The 14,266-nt window shown below is 37.8% G+C and overlaps 1 protein-coding gene across 1 annotated transcript in view; it reads left to right on the top strand.

Annotated features, from left to right (window-relative positions):
• PNOC (prepronociceptin) overlaps positions 1-3,612 on the top strand; it is a 53,912-nt gene extending 50,300 nt beyond the window's left edge. Inside the window, exon 4 of the mRNA XM_051975749.1 lies at positions 3,155-3,612. The gene's annotated coding sequence lies outside the window, so the exon portion shown is untranslated. The remainder of the gene's footprint in view (positions 1-3,154) is intronic.
• The last annotated feature ends 10,654 nt before the right edge of the window (positions 3,613-14,266 follow it).

The following is a 14,266-nucleotide window of genomic DNA, read 5'->3' as shown; positions in this document are numbered from 1 at the left end:
ATTTCATATCTCTAGAGGCCTATTTGTATAAAATAGAGAAAGAGAAGGTCAATGAATTGGGTTTGCAATTAAAAATGCTAGAAAAGGAACAAATTAAAAATCCCCAGTCAAACACTAAACTTGAAATTCTAAAAATAAAAGGTGAGATCAATAAAATTGAAAGTAAAAAACTATTGAATTGATTAATAAAACTAAGAGTTGGTTCTATGAAAAAAACCAACAAAATAGACAAACCCTTAGTAAATCTGATTAAAAAAAGGAAAGAGGAAAATCAAATTGTTAGTCTTAAAAATGAAAAGGGAGAACTCACCACTAACGAAGAGGAAATTAGAGCAATAATTAGGAGTTACTTTGCCCAACTTTATGCCAATAAATTCGACAACTTAAATGAAATAGAAAAATACCTCCAAAAATACAGCTTGCCCAAACTAACAGAGGAAGAAGTAAATATACCCTTCAGTGTTCCTAAGAGAAACCTTGAGTGAGAAAACCTTTGCTGAATTTCTGCAGTCTTTTTCTTCAGGACTTCTTCCCCACTAAGTCTGTCTTTAGCTCCTGAGTCTTCTTACTCTAAGGGAATGTTTATTATTCTTTTGTGAGTTTGTTTACTACTAGGGTCTATTTCAGCTCTTTTGTTACTCAGGCCCACAATCTTAGCCAGCAAAGCAAAAAAAATAAGTAAATAAAAATCCTTACTGTTAAAGTCTTTCTTTTTAACAATCTTATTCACCCGAGAAAAAATTCAAGGTTTATTTGGCATTTAGATTAAAACAAATTAATTCCTTTCCAAGGGTAATTAGAACCAAAGTTTTGCAAATAACCTAGAACTTAGCAACTCTGAAGAATTAGGATAGAGCTGGCAACTTTTGCCTTGCATTACTGTAGCTATACTCAAGTCTGTGTATTTCTTTCATAAATAGAAGTGGTCATCACAAGCATATACCCTTTCAAACAAAATGGTTCCTTTTGCCCATACATTGCCCAGTACCCATCCTTCATCTGTGGTTTAGCTCAGGCCTGGGAAAGCAAAGGTACCATCAATCACCAGGCAATTCTTTCATATTGCAACCATACCTCATCACTTTCTTAAATCCAGACAATTAGCAAAATAAGAAATCAAGAGCTGAATTGTAGTATTTGCTGATTTGAAAATTTGACGATTGATTTTTCCAAGCCAGTTCAAGCTGACTCCAACACAACCCGCAAACAGCCCTTGCATCCACCTGCCAGGTGGGAGATTGGACTAGAGAATTTCCAAGGTCCTATCAGCTACCAGATATATGCTATTTCTAGATAAATCTACAAAAGCCACAAAATGAGAAAAACAGAGGAAATAGCTTGGAAAGTCCAGAACATATCGGCTTACAGCTGCTGTGATTATTTCCTATCCTTACCCCACACTATTCCCCTATATCCCCCCCTTTTTGTTGTTATAGATCTCTTTGGTAGTCTACTAATGCTTATATACTCTTTCTCAGGTTAATAGTGTTTTTTTTAATGAACAAAATTAGAATAAATAAAATAAAATACATAGGATTACAAAGGAAATCAATTACATTGAGATTCAGTTATCAAATTATTTTTTGAGAAAACAAATTTATGACCACAGGTCAAGCACCCTTACCCTTGAAGCTACTATGTTCCTACTCTTAGTTCACCAGTTCTCACTGGAATCATCAACTTGCTTTGTCTGCCTGGGTTTCTTAAAAAAAAAAAAAAAAGTCTCATTCTTGTTGAAATTATTAACTGGTTGGCTTACTACCCAACCACTGAACCCCCACTTCTCTTCCACTACTATTCATCTCTTTTTTTTCTGAAGTACTTATGATTTAAGATCAACATGGATTATACAACCTAAACATTGATTAAATTAAAACTGAACACACATTTTCTACAAGTAGTTTCTCTTTATCAGATATGTCATAAGACTAAATACTAATCCTTCAAAACACAGATGCTAAGAGTTCTGTCTCCATCAGAGTGACTAGGATTGGAGAGTAAGGATTCAGGAAAGATTTTTGGGAAGATGAAATTAATTAAGGCAGTAGGGTCTAAACAATTAGGAGTGCTGAAAGGCCAGGGCCAAGGAACATCAGGAGCCCTGGGTAGTATTAGGCAAAGTTTATCTTCAATTATTTATTCAATTATTTATCTTCAATTACCTTGGCCCCTGTCCTTATTAAAGAAGATAATAAACTAATAAGTTAATCAAAATTATGTGACCTCATGTGTTAGCATTTTAAAGAAGTCTGGAGGGGAAAAGGCAATAATTAGCCCAAAGGAATTCATTTTTAATAGTGGAAATCAATGAGATAGTAGAGGACAATGAGGTGACATCCCTCTATATATACAACCATACACACACACACACACATACACACAACTATACTATACTAATTTAGAAGGATGGCCCTGACAACAATGTGCTCAGGGAGCATAGGAATGGAGCCAAAGACATGTAAACAGGTAAGCCTTCTTACACTCCCCATCCCCAGGTGTTTTGTTTTCCCAGGCTTCCTGTGACCTGTTACAGGAAGCACAAACCAAGAACATAACATGGAAGTAGCTGCATGATATTGCTAAGCGTACCAGAGTAGCAACTATAAGAGCCTTAGCTCTTCTCAGTGATCCAAGACAATTCCAACAGACTTGGATGGAAAATGCTACTCACATCAGAGAGAAAACTGTGGATCCTAAATATACTATTTTCATTTTTTTTCTTTCTTGTGTTTTTTTCCCCTTTTGTTCTGATTTTTCTTTCACAATATGATTAATTTGGAATTATGTTTTAAATGATCATAAATGTATAATTTATATCAGATTGCTTGTTGTCTTGGGGAGGGGGAGAGGGAAAGGAGAAAGAAAAATTTGGAACCCCAAATCTTACAAAAATGAATGTTGGCAACTATTTTTACATGTAATTGGAGGGAAAATAAAATAATTTTAAAGAAAAAAAGAAGAGTGCCAGTTCAGGAGCCAGATCTAGATTTTAAATCTGGACCCCGCTCCTTCTTGACTATGTAATGTTGGGTAAATTTTTTTTACCTTCTAGATCTCAGTCTCTTTCTCAGTAAAATGTGGGAGTTGGTCCCTTTCCATTCTAAACTCTATGAAAGTTCAGAAAGACTGTTAATATTCTGTTTGGCCTCCTCAGGTGTCCGAGTGTTCCCACACACAGCATGTCTCCAGCCCCAGACCAACTGCAGGGAATCGGGATTCCTTCGTCCCCACGGCTCGTCATCCTGCAGACCCTTGAGGAGGGGTCTGGGTCAACTTCTCAGCTCCCTGAGCTAGCGGGTGCCACCATGGTTCAGCTCGATATGCTTCTGTTTTCTCATGAGCACCTCTGCTCCCTTCACCCCTCGGAAGAAACATATTTTTGTAATTCCTAAGATGGGGATGAAGTTGAAACGTGGACACGGCTCTGCCCTACCTTGCCCTGTTCCCTCCAGCCCACCTCTCCCTGGGGGGAGGTGGGGAAATGTGGCTGATCCAGTCAAAGCCTGGGATTTTGACCTGCTGCTACCATCATTTGTTTTGTTAAAGATCTGTTCTTTTTCATTGTTTCCAACAAATGTTTCTGCATTAAACTTCTACAGAGCAAATGGTTAATATAGGAGTTTGCTGTTTCTGTGGAATGTCTATGAGCAACAGAGCAGCCCATGCTGCCCAGTGAATATGGGGCCTTCGATTTTTGGCAGGGTGCCTACACCCACACCAGGGTGTCAGATATAACAAAGGTTTCATGGGTCCCCATCAATTATGGTGGTGGGTGCGGGTCGCAAATATATGGGGAAGGGAATGAGCATTTTACACTCTATTTTGTACCAGGCACTATGTTAAATGTTTTATAAATATTTTCTTATTTGATCTCACAACAACCCCGTGAGATAATAACTAGGACCATTAATACTATTACTACTGCTGCTGTAGCATTTACTATGTTCCACTACCACCATTACTAGAACTACATACCACCATTACTACTACCACTATTATCTCACATTTACATAGCATTTACTAGGTAACAGATACTGTAGTAAGCACTTTACAAATATTAAAACATTTGATTCTCACAAAAAACCTATGAACTACTATTACACCTGCTGCTCCTACTACTACTACCACTATTATCTAACATTTACACAGCATTTACTAGGTAACAGATACTGTAGTAAGCACTTTACAAATATTAAATCATTTGAGTCTCACAAAAAATCTGTGAACTACTACTTCTACTAATACTACTACTACTACTATACTTCTTATACCTACTACTACTACTACCTAGAATTTACATATTTACTAAGTGCTAAACATTACAAATTATATTACAAATATTACATCAGTAATAACCCTTCCTAACAACCCTACAAGGTAACAACATCCTTATCATCAGCAACAATCATAACAATTTATATAGTATTTATTATGTGCCAAATATTATACTAAACCTTTTTAAATATCTCATTTGATCTTCAAAGTAACTCTGTGAGATAATACCAATATTATTACTATTTACTATTGCTACTACTACTAGCTAACAATTATATAGGGTTACTATGTGTCCAGGACTGTGCTAAACTCTTTACAAACATCTTATTTGATTCTTACACTATCCCTATGAGATGATAATGATAATAGTTAGCATTTATATAGCTCTGCTATGTGCAAGACATTATGCAAAATGCTTTACAAATATAATCTCATTTGACTCATTTTATATTATTATCCCCATTTTACAGCTAAGAAGCCTGAAGCTGGATTTTCACTTTGGCTGCAGGCATCCACTGTGCCACCAAACTGCCATGTTAAAAAAAAGATCTGCCAAGGAGACTATTATTTACAAGTATTATCTCACTTGAGATGCACTGTGACTGGCACATAGTAGGCCCTTAATAAGTGCTCATTCCCTTCCCTTTCCTAACACAGGTACCTCCATTGCCACAACTCTCAGGAACTTTAGAAAAGAGATGGGGGAGGAAAATGAGATGAGGGAGAAAGAATTCATTCCAAGGAATAAGAGACTCAGAGAAAAGAGCTTTGCAAACTATATAAAGTCTTAGAAAATCAAATGACTTGGGAAAATAAGGGTATGAGTGGAGCTGAGAACAGAGAGAATAAAGAGGCAGGAGGGCAACTCTAGGGTTGAGAATCAGAGTAATACCCAGCTGGTAAATAACAAATGCACTAGAAAGAGCACTCACTGGAGTTAGAGTCCCAAGAACTGGATTCTGATACTGATTGTATGACCTATTTCTCTGGGCCTGAATTTCCTCATCTGTAAATTGAGGGTACTGATGATTCCCAAGGTTCCTTACAGTTTTAAATTTTGGTAACTTGTGTCTTGTAATTTGTAGGGTAATTTTGAGGGGACAGATTTCATTTGAGACTTCTTTGGAAGTGGGAGAAGGCAGGGAAAAGAGAGTAGGATGTTCCATTCCAGTTCCCAGGGATTAGGGAAAAAGAAATTACCAACTCTCTCCATGTTGAGAAGAAAATGGAATAAATAAGGGGAGGGCTACTAGATGTTCATAGGGAGATTGAAAGAGAATTGGGATTTTTTTGTACCACCACACTCTCTAAACTAAGGGTTCTGAGCCCCATTTTTCTGGGTGCAGGAATTGAGGATATAGGTGGTATTTCTCTCTCAGATCAGCCTACACTCTGTTTTGGAAGGAGACCTTGTGTTTGCCTTCCATTTTCCTCCTTCCTTTTTTAGGAGCCCTCTATTATTTACTGATCTGAAGACAAATGATCTAAGTGACTAGGAGAATGACCACTCCTGCAAACACACACCAACTATCCCAATTCCTCTTTTTCCACCTCCTCAAGCCTCAGTGGCAGAAGGGTAAGGTAAGCTCAAGAACGGTTCTGGGAGAAATCTCCCCAGAGTCACCGTTCATTATAATATTGGTTTTTGCAGATCAATCTCTTCTAATGTGTTCACATAATAGGAAGACAGTTTCAGGGCTAAAAGAAACAGGGATTGAATCCTGCTTCGGACACATATTAGTCGGAAGACTATAAACACATCCCTTAATCTCTCTGAGATTTATGTCCTCATTTACAAAACAGAAATGGTAATACCTGTAGTCCCTATTTTGCAGGGCTGAAGCAAGGATCAAATGAGGTAGTGTAGGGAAAGGTGGATGTCAGCAATGATGGTCATCAAGTAACTCATATTTATAGAGTGCTTTGAGTTTACACAACTTTCCAGACAAAAAGCCTGTGAGGTAGATGGTATAAATGGAAGTGTGTCTTACCCATTAAGCCCTTGTTCTCTAAGCTTCTGGATTGAACCAAAGAAATCTCCAATTGATTTCAGGATGTGGGAGGGAAATTTCCCAGGGGAAGAAAGATTTTCCCTTAATGCAGAGATTCTTAACTGTTTTAATTATCCATTAGGAGACTGGGAACAAATTTCAGGGGGCTATGAATTTGGATGGAGGAAAAAATTACATTTTTATTCTCAACAACTTCTCATTAACATTTCCATCTATTATGAAATTTTAAAAAATTCTTATTCTAAGAATAGGCTTCCTCAGACTGCCAAAGATATCCACAACACACAAAAAAGTTAAGAACTTTGTCCTAAGTCATACTGTGAAGTTTGAGAGGTATAGCCTGGGAAGACAAAAAAAGAAAGTGATATGGTGCATCCCGTAGGAAAGATGTAGCAATAACCCTAAGGTCACCTGACCTCGGGAGAGATCTAGTTAAAAATGATATATCTCTATATGACCAGGATGCTAAGGTCACAAATATAGCTGGCAATCAGATAACAGCCTGTTGGTCAGTGATAACAGAGTTTCTGAAACTAATGAGCAACAATAATGAGGGGCTTAAAATTAACTCAGGTGCAGAACAAAATTGAGCATCCCCCACTTGACTTAGTGATCCCATCCCCTTCTCCCCATCCCCAGTTCTGTCCAGAGCACTATGGGCATTGCATCTATACACAGTCAGAACCAGACCACTTTTCAACTCCACCTCTAAGTCATAAAATTAGCAGATGGGTGACATGAAGCACACTGATGTCTCTTAATTTTTCCTTATAAATTTGCCTTTTTGTTCCTGGTTCTTTGCTAATTTCTTTTGGCATTTAGCCCTCTTTACTTGGCATTCCAATTATAATAAAGTTTGTCCCCTGAGTTGGAGATGGGTCCGAGTCTGCAAATTTAAGACACCTCCAGATGCTGGTCTAGAACCCCAACATTTTGGGATTCCCTTGAGCTCCAACAAAAGGAATAAAGCCCTTATCCTATTTAGATGGCCACTTTCTTTTCCTCTGAAAGAACTTCTTTTGAAAAAATGGTGCTTTTGATGCTGGAGGGTAGAGTGGGAAGGGGAGAAAGTTAACCACGGAGCTGGGGTAAGAGAGGTGCTCTGTTTCTGGTGGGTCAGAGGCAACCTGGATCAATGGGTGGGGAACTAGATAGAAATAGAGCAGTCAGTCAGGCATGGTGTCAAGAGACTTGACTAGACAAGCAGAAAACAAGATGGGTATAGGCAGGAGAATAAGGCAGACAAGTAAGAAATGAGACAGATCAATCAGACAAGCCCGGGCAGCTCCTGAGCCTGGGGCTCTGACAAGCACCTGAAGCTTCCCAGAGCTGTTCTTTTATCCCTGACAATTCTGGTTGCCTTCTGTAGGTTCCATACTTAACTGATCCAGACTGCCAGGGCAGGCAGGCTCTAAATCTCCAGAGAGCAGACACTGTACCCATCCGTCTAGAAGTTCCTAATAGCACTCTCTCCCAGGAAGAGCAGTGCTTTTGTGAGGTCTTCCTGATTAATATGGAATCAGTCAGAGGGTCCCAGTCTGCTATAATCTTGATGGCTTCCACTGCCTATCAACATCCTCTTCCTCTGGGACCCAGCCCCATCCCAGACTAGAGGCACGTTTATGTACCACAATCTGCCTACCTAAGGAGAAGGCTTTGCACCTTTGGGGTGTTTCACTAATTAGGAAACGCTAACTTTTCAAGTATACACATTTTTGTTTGCTCCATACGGGATAGATAATGTAACTATGTACTGAAACCAGTTAGTCAGTTAACAAACATTCATTAACTACCTACTTTGTGCTGGTAAGGGGCAGCTGGGGTGGGGAAATGTATAGAGTGCCAGGCCTGGCAGTTGAGTTCAAATATGGCCTTAGACACTTACTACCTGTGGAAAACTGCTTCACCCTATTTGCCTCCATTCCTGATCTGCAAAATGACCTGGAGAAGATGGCAAACCATTCCAGTATTTTTACCAAGAAAAACCTCAAAAGGGGTCACAAAGAGTTGCACATAACTGAACAGTAGAAGGTGGGAGGCACTGTGCTAAGAACTGAGCTTACAAAATGAGGCAAAAGGTGATTCTCAAGAAGGTCAACATCCAGTGGAGGAGATAAGAAGCTAAAAGATAGGTGGAAAAAAAATAAAAATAACTAAGAAATAATTGAAAGGGAAGGCACAAGAACTGAGGGGTTAGAAAATGCTTCTTGTGAATATGGGATTTTAGGTGAAACTAAAAAGAAATTAGGAAATCCAGTGGGTAGAGAGGGCATAAGGGACAGCCAAAAAAATGCTTGGACCAGGAGATCAAATGTGTTTGTAGAATAGTAAGGAAGCTAGTTTAAGTGGATCGAAGTGTGAATGGATATTGGATTACTTGCCATCTAGGGGATTGGGTGGGGAGAAGGGTGAGGAAATTGGAACACAGAGTTTTGAAAGGATTAATGTTGAAAAGATATCCATGCATATTTTTTGAAAGTTAAAAAGCTTTAATTTTGTAGAAAAGTGTATATGGAGAGTAACAGGTAAAAATTCTGGAAAGGTAGGAGGGGACAAAGGACTTTGGATATGAAGCAGAAGTTTTTGTTTTTGTTTCTAAAGGTGATAGGGATTTATATCACTAGCATTTATATAATTGCAGGGCGCAGGGGGAGAAAGTGGAGAGGGTGACAGGGTCAGACTTGTGCTTTAGAATGATCACTTTGATGGCTGAATGGAGGATGGAAGGAGGTGCAGAAGAGAGTTGAAGTAGATAAATCTACTAACAGGTTATTATAATAGTCCAATCATGAGGTGTCAGGGGACTGCAACATGGTAGTAGCAATGTCAAAGAAGAGGAATGGATGTGTTAGAGAGATATTGAAAGTAAAATGGACAGATTAGAGGCAGAATGGGGCAGGATAAGAGATAATAAGGATTTGAAAATAACATGTAGATTATTAGCCTACAAGACTGGGAGGAGAGTGTAATAGAAAAATTAGGAGCAGGGTAGGGGGATGTCCAGTTTTGTATATATTGAGTCCAAGATGTATACCAGTCATCTAGTTCAAGATGTTAGAAAGGCAATTAAAGATGCAAAATTGAGATCAGCAGAGAGGTTAGAGAAAGATAGGTAGATTTGAGAATCATCAACACTGAAGCTGAATAATAGAGTGGAGATGACAGAGGAGGCAATAGGTTGGAGGAGACAGGATGAAATGGGAGTGCTTGAGCAAGTAAAGAAATTAGCCTTGGTGAGTGAGAAGTAAGATCATCTCTGTATGAGAAGATTAAAGGAGACAGTTGCTGAAGACTTTTAAGGCATATGAGATGAGAAAGAGGAGAAAAGAGGAAGCTTATAGCACACAGCCTAATTTTTTTTTTGTAAAATATGAGACCGGGTTCTTGGCTGAGAGGATGAGAAGAGGGGGAATCATGCAAAGCTTAAGGATAGAAGAAAAGATTTAGAATTCTGCTATGCAGAGTGGGAGGGTGAGTTAATAGGAGAGGGATATTAGGATTGCTTAGAAGCTGTGAGAGCCCAGTGGAGGTTGTGTAACAAATTTGAGGTGGATCCACTCAGAATTGTTGCATCATTTTCTCCCTCTTTGTTCTGCAGCGTGTTAATAGGAGCAAAGGTGACAGACAGTGAGAGCATCCAGAGATGAAGGCTGTCACAGCATAGTTGGCGATAGGATATGGGCAATATGACTAAGAATTCAAGAGAAGACAGAGTAGAAATGAACTAGTTCACTAAAGGGACAAAATGGGGAGAAGAGGAGACAATAGCTAGTGTAGAAATGATGGCCTGAAAAATACTTGAGGGGTTGAAGGATTAGAGGTCACAGTGTGAGAGAAGAACAGTATTTAGTAAGAGAAGGCAAGGAGACAGATGGAAAGTCAATAGGGTACAGTACATTAAAGATGTTTTGGAATTCTTGAACATATAAGTGGTATCATCATTTAGTGTGCAGCAGAGGTTGATTGAGTAGGTTGAAAAACTGTGATTAGAATAGTTGAGGGAGAGTTAATATGTATGTTAAAGTACCAAATATGAAGATAAAAGTTGGGAAGAGAGAAAAATTGAGATCCAGATACTCACTGAAGAAAAAAGGGAGTGATCTAAAGGTCTATAATCAACAGCTACCAGGATTTAGTAGATAGGAATTTCATGAACCTTAAAGGAGGATACTGAATGATGTTGATAGAAGGAGAATTTGCAAGCAAGAGGAGGGAGTAGGGAGTACAGTGACAGTGAAACAAGCATTACAGAGGGCACAATGGAATGGATAAGTGGGATTTGGTTGGAATTTTAGCATGGGAAGGTTGAGAAGGGTGGGAATAAAGGATCAAATGGAGAAGATTCTAGGAAGACCACAGAGTAGATCAGAAAATTCCAAGCTTTCCAGATTTCCCCCACAAACAAAACAAAACAAAATATCACCTCAGGATGATGGATTAAACATTAGCAAGAGTTGGGGAGAACAAAGATCCTCCTGGAACAATTAGAGAAGATTTGAAGAAAGATACCAGGATGGAGATTTGGCTCTTGTAAAACGTAAATAATTCCAGGCTAGTTCAGCTGAAACAGCTAGCCTTGGGCTAGTTGGGCTGGGAGGTAGCCCAGACCCCCCTCACAGGAATTTCCATTTCCCAGACAGTGTAAAGTATGCGCTTGTGAGGGGAAAGACTGAGGAAATCTCTGCTGATAAGGGAAGAAAGGCCCAGCTGTGCTGTCAAGACATGGCCCTGGCTGAGAAGGCAGCACATGCTCAGTGAGGGCAAAAGCAGCGGGGGCAGGGCTGCTGCTGGCTGTGGCGATTTGCAGAAGGGTGAAGTTCTTGATTCAGTTCCAGACCAAAGGGGAGAACTGAAGGAAGATCTGAAGCTAGAAGTACCATCTCCCAGGACTAGAGGGGATTATAATAACTTTTATAAGTTATTTATAAATTTTAAACAGAAATGATCAGGCAAAAGAAAAAGAATCCAACCAAAGAAAATCACTATGGGAATAGAGAAGATCGGAGTTCATCTTCAGAATAGAATACTGAAACAAAAAAAAAGCCTCTCTACCCCAAAGAATAATGTGAAAGTCACCTACCCCAAAAAAATTCACAGAAAAAATTCACAAAAGTCTTTAAAAACAGATGAGAGAGATTGAGGGAAATTAAAAAAAAAAAAAACAAGAGCAATTCAAGAAAAACAAGAAGATTGTGAAAAGAAAGTCAGCCAAACTAGAAAAGGAGATCCAGAATATAAAAGAAGAAAATGATTCAGGGGCAATTAGATGGGGCAGTGGATAGAGTTCTGGCCCTAAAGTCAGGAGGACCTGAGTCCAAATCTGGCCTCAGACACTTAACACTTCCTAGCTGTGTGATCCTGAGCAAGTCACTTAATGCCAATTGCCTTAAAAAAGAAAAAACAAAAAAAAGAGAAGAAAATGATTCCTTGAAAATTAAAACCGGGCAAGGAGAAGCCAGTGAAGTTATGTGACCAAGAAATAATAAAACAAAATATTAAAAATGAAAAAATTTAAGAGAATATGAGATATCTTATAAAAAAAAAATAACAGATCTGGAGAATGGATCAAGAAAACATAAGAATAATTGGATAACCTGAAAGATATGATCAAAAACAAAAATCTTGATGATACAATAATTCAAGAAACAATTTTTAAATTGTCCCGAAGTGTTAGAATAAGGGGAGTGGAGGTGGGGAAGTAGAAATGGGGAAAAAAAATCGACCAATCACTACCTGAAAGAGATCCTATGCAGAAAACCTACAGGCATATCATAGCCAAATTCCAAAACCTCTATCTCAAGAAGAAAATATTATGAGCAACAAGAAAAAGATAATTTAAATATGACAGAGAGACAATTAGAATCACATAAGACCTAGAAGTGGCTACATTAAAAGACCACAGGTCTTAGAACACTATATATTGAAAAGCAAAAAAATTGAGGTGGAAGTTGAATATATCATATCCAGCAAAGTTAAGCATAATTCTGAATTTTAAAAATGTATATTCAGTGAATTGCCAGACTTTCAAGAATTTGTTGCAAAAAGTCCTTAACATAATAGAAAATTTGACATACAAATTTTTTTCTAGAGAAATACAAGGTAAGCATCAAAGACTAATAAATTATAAAGGACTCAGTAAGGACAAACAGGTTTTTTTTAATATGTGAAAATATAAACTAAGATTGTCTACACTAGTAATTGAGTAGGTTGAAAGAAAGATTGGAGTAGAGTTGAGTATGATGTGATTCTAAAAAAGTGGAACTGTGTAGGAAAAGATTAAAAGAGTACTTATACAAATGAGGTGCAAAAGGAAGAACTGAGGCAGAGTAAATGCAGGAGGAGAGCTGCTAGTTCTGGAAACCTCTTTAGGAATGGATTAAAGAGGAAATAATACATACATATATAGATATAAAAGTTTTCTAAATTGAAAAAGAAATAAGAGGGTGAAGATATATAGAGGAGAGGAGATAAGGGAGAGATTTTTAGAGAGATCCATACTCACACCAGATCACGGCTAAAGAGAGAACAACATATACATTTAGGAGGAAATAAAAGTCTTCTAAATTTATAAAGAAATAAGAAGGTGAGGGAGTAGGATAAGGGAGTGTATAGAAAGGTATATAGATTAATGGGAGTGGGGATAAGTATGTAGATTAATGGGAATGGGATAAAGAGTGAAATGGAAATAGAAAGGCTATAAAAGTCTTGTAAATTCAGATAAAAACAAGAGGTCAAGGGAAAAGTGTAGGAGGGAGGATAAGGGAGGGTTCCTTGGAGGAGGGAGAGAGGTTAAGTATGAAGAGGGCAAGAAGTAAGCTAGGGAAGGCAAGCAAAGGAGTCAGGAGGGATGGGAAACAAGAGATATACACAAACATAAAATAAAGGTCAGAAGTTGAATTTATTATGTAAAAAAATGGGTAATAATCCATGAACTCAAAGTTAAAGCTAAAATAATTTAATCAAAAGAGAAAATAGGGAAGCTACACTATGTTTCAACCATGTTAATCAATATTGTTTTTTTTTTTTTTCTATCTAAAGTATCTGGACAGTATAAGGTTGGAAATTTGCTGGGGTGTAAGAAATGAGGAGCTGTTGAAATTAGAAAAATATGGAAAGATTTGAACTTGTGAAAGATGTTATCCACCTTCAGAGAAACAGAGGATAAACAAGTGCAATACTGTCTTTTGTGGATGCATATGAATGCATATGTGAATGATTATATAAGATATCTCTGTATAAGTATTTATATATGTTTGTGTGTGTATATATATGGGTTTGTTTGTATGTAGGAGTATCTACTTTTAATTATAGTCTTTTTGGTGAATGGAGAAGGGAGAAAAAGAATAAAGTAAAAAGTACACGCCAAAGAACAAAAGAAAACCTACAAAGAAGCAAAGATAGACAACTCAGAACACAATGTATAATATTTATTATATAGGCTTTCTTAAAATGAAATTTTTTTGCTTTATATTTTGAATCTTCTCTTTTGTTCTGCTGTATATGTGACAATGTTTTTGTTTCTTTTCTTATTTTCTATTTAAGTTTAAAATAAACGCATTTTTAAAAAAAGAATCAGGTGATGGAGAAGGAAGAATGAAGTTGGATAATGATCTAGAAGAGTTCAAAATCACTGGGGTGTGTAAAGTATGAGTAGGTGTGAGAATGTTCATCACTGAGTGAAAGTAACTATTGCTCTTCCCAGAGAAGGTTAGAGATCAGGTAGGAGACAAGCACAGCATGAGATGGAAAGCCCATGGTCAGGTGGAAAAGTGGGATCTCCACTTCATACTCTCCTTCTGAAGGAGATAGCTCATAGCAGGATAATAAGTCCCATACTCTACCATCTTTCCTCTTCTTCCCTCAAGAGACAGATAGAGACTAGTAGATAGAGACTGAGGGACTGAGATAAAGTATAGGTTTCTCCTTTTTGCACTGGAGGCTTTCTATATTGAATTTAGGGGATCAGGCTAGCAGGGGCA

The sequence above is a fragment of the Antechinus flavipes genome, chromosome 2 (assembly GCF_016432865.1).
Source record: "Antechinus flavipes isolate AdamAnt ecotype Samford, QLD, Australia chromosome 2, AdamAnt_v2, whole genome shotgun sequence".
Taxonomy (NCBI): domain Eukaryota; kingdom Metazoa; phylum Chordata; class Mammalia; order Dasyuromorphia; family Dasyuridae; genus Antechinus; species Antechinus flavipes.
This window is presented reverse-complemented; position numbering and strand designations above follow the sequence as displayed.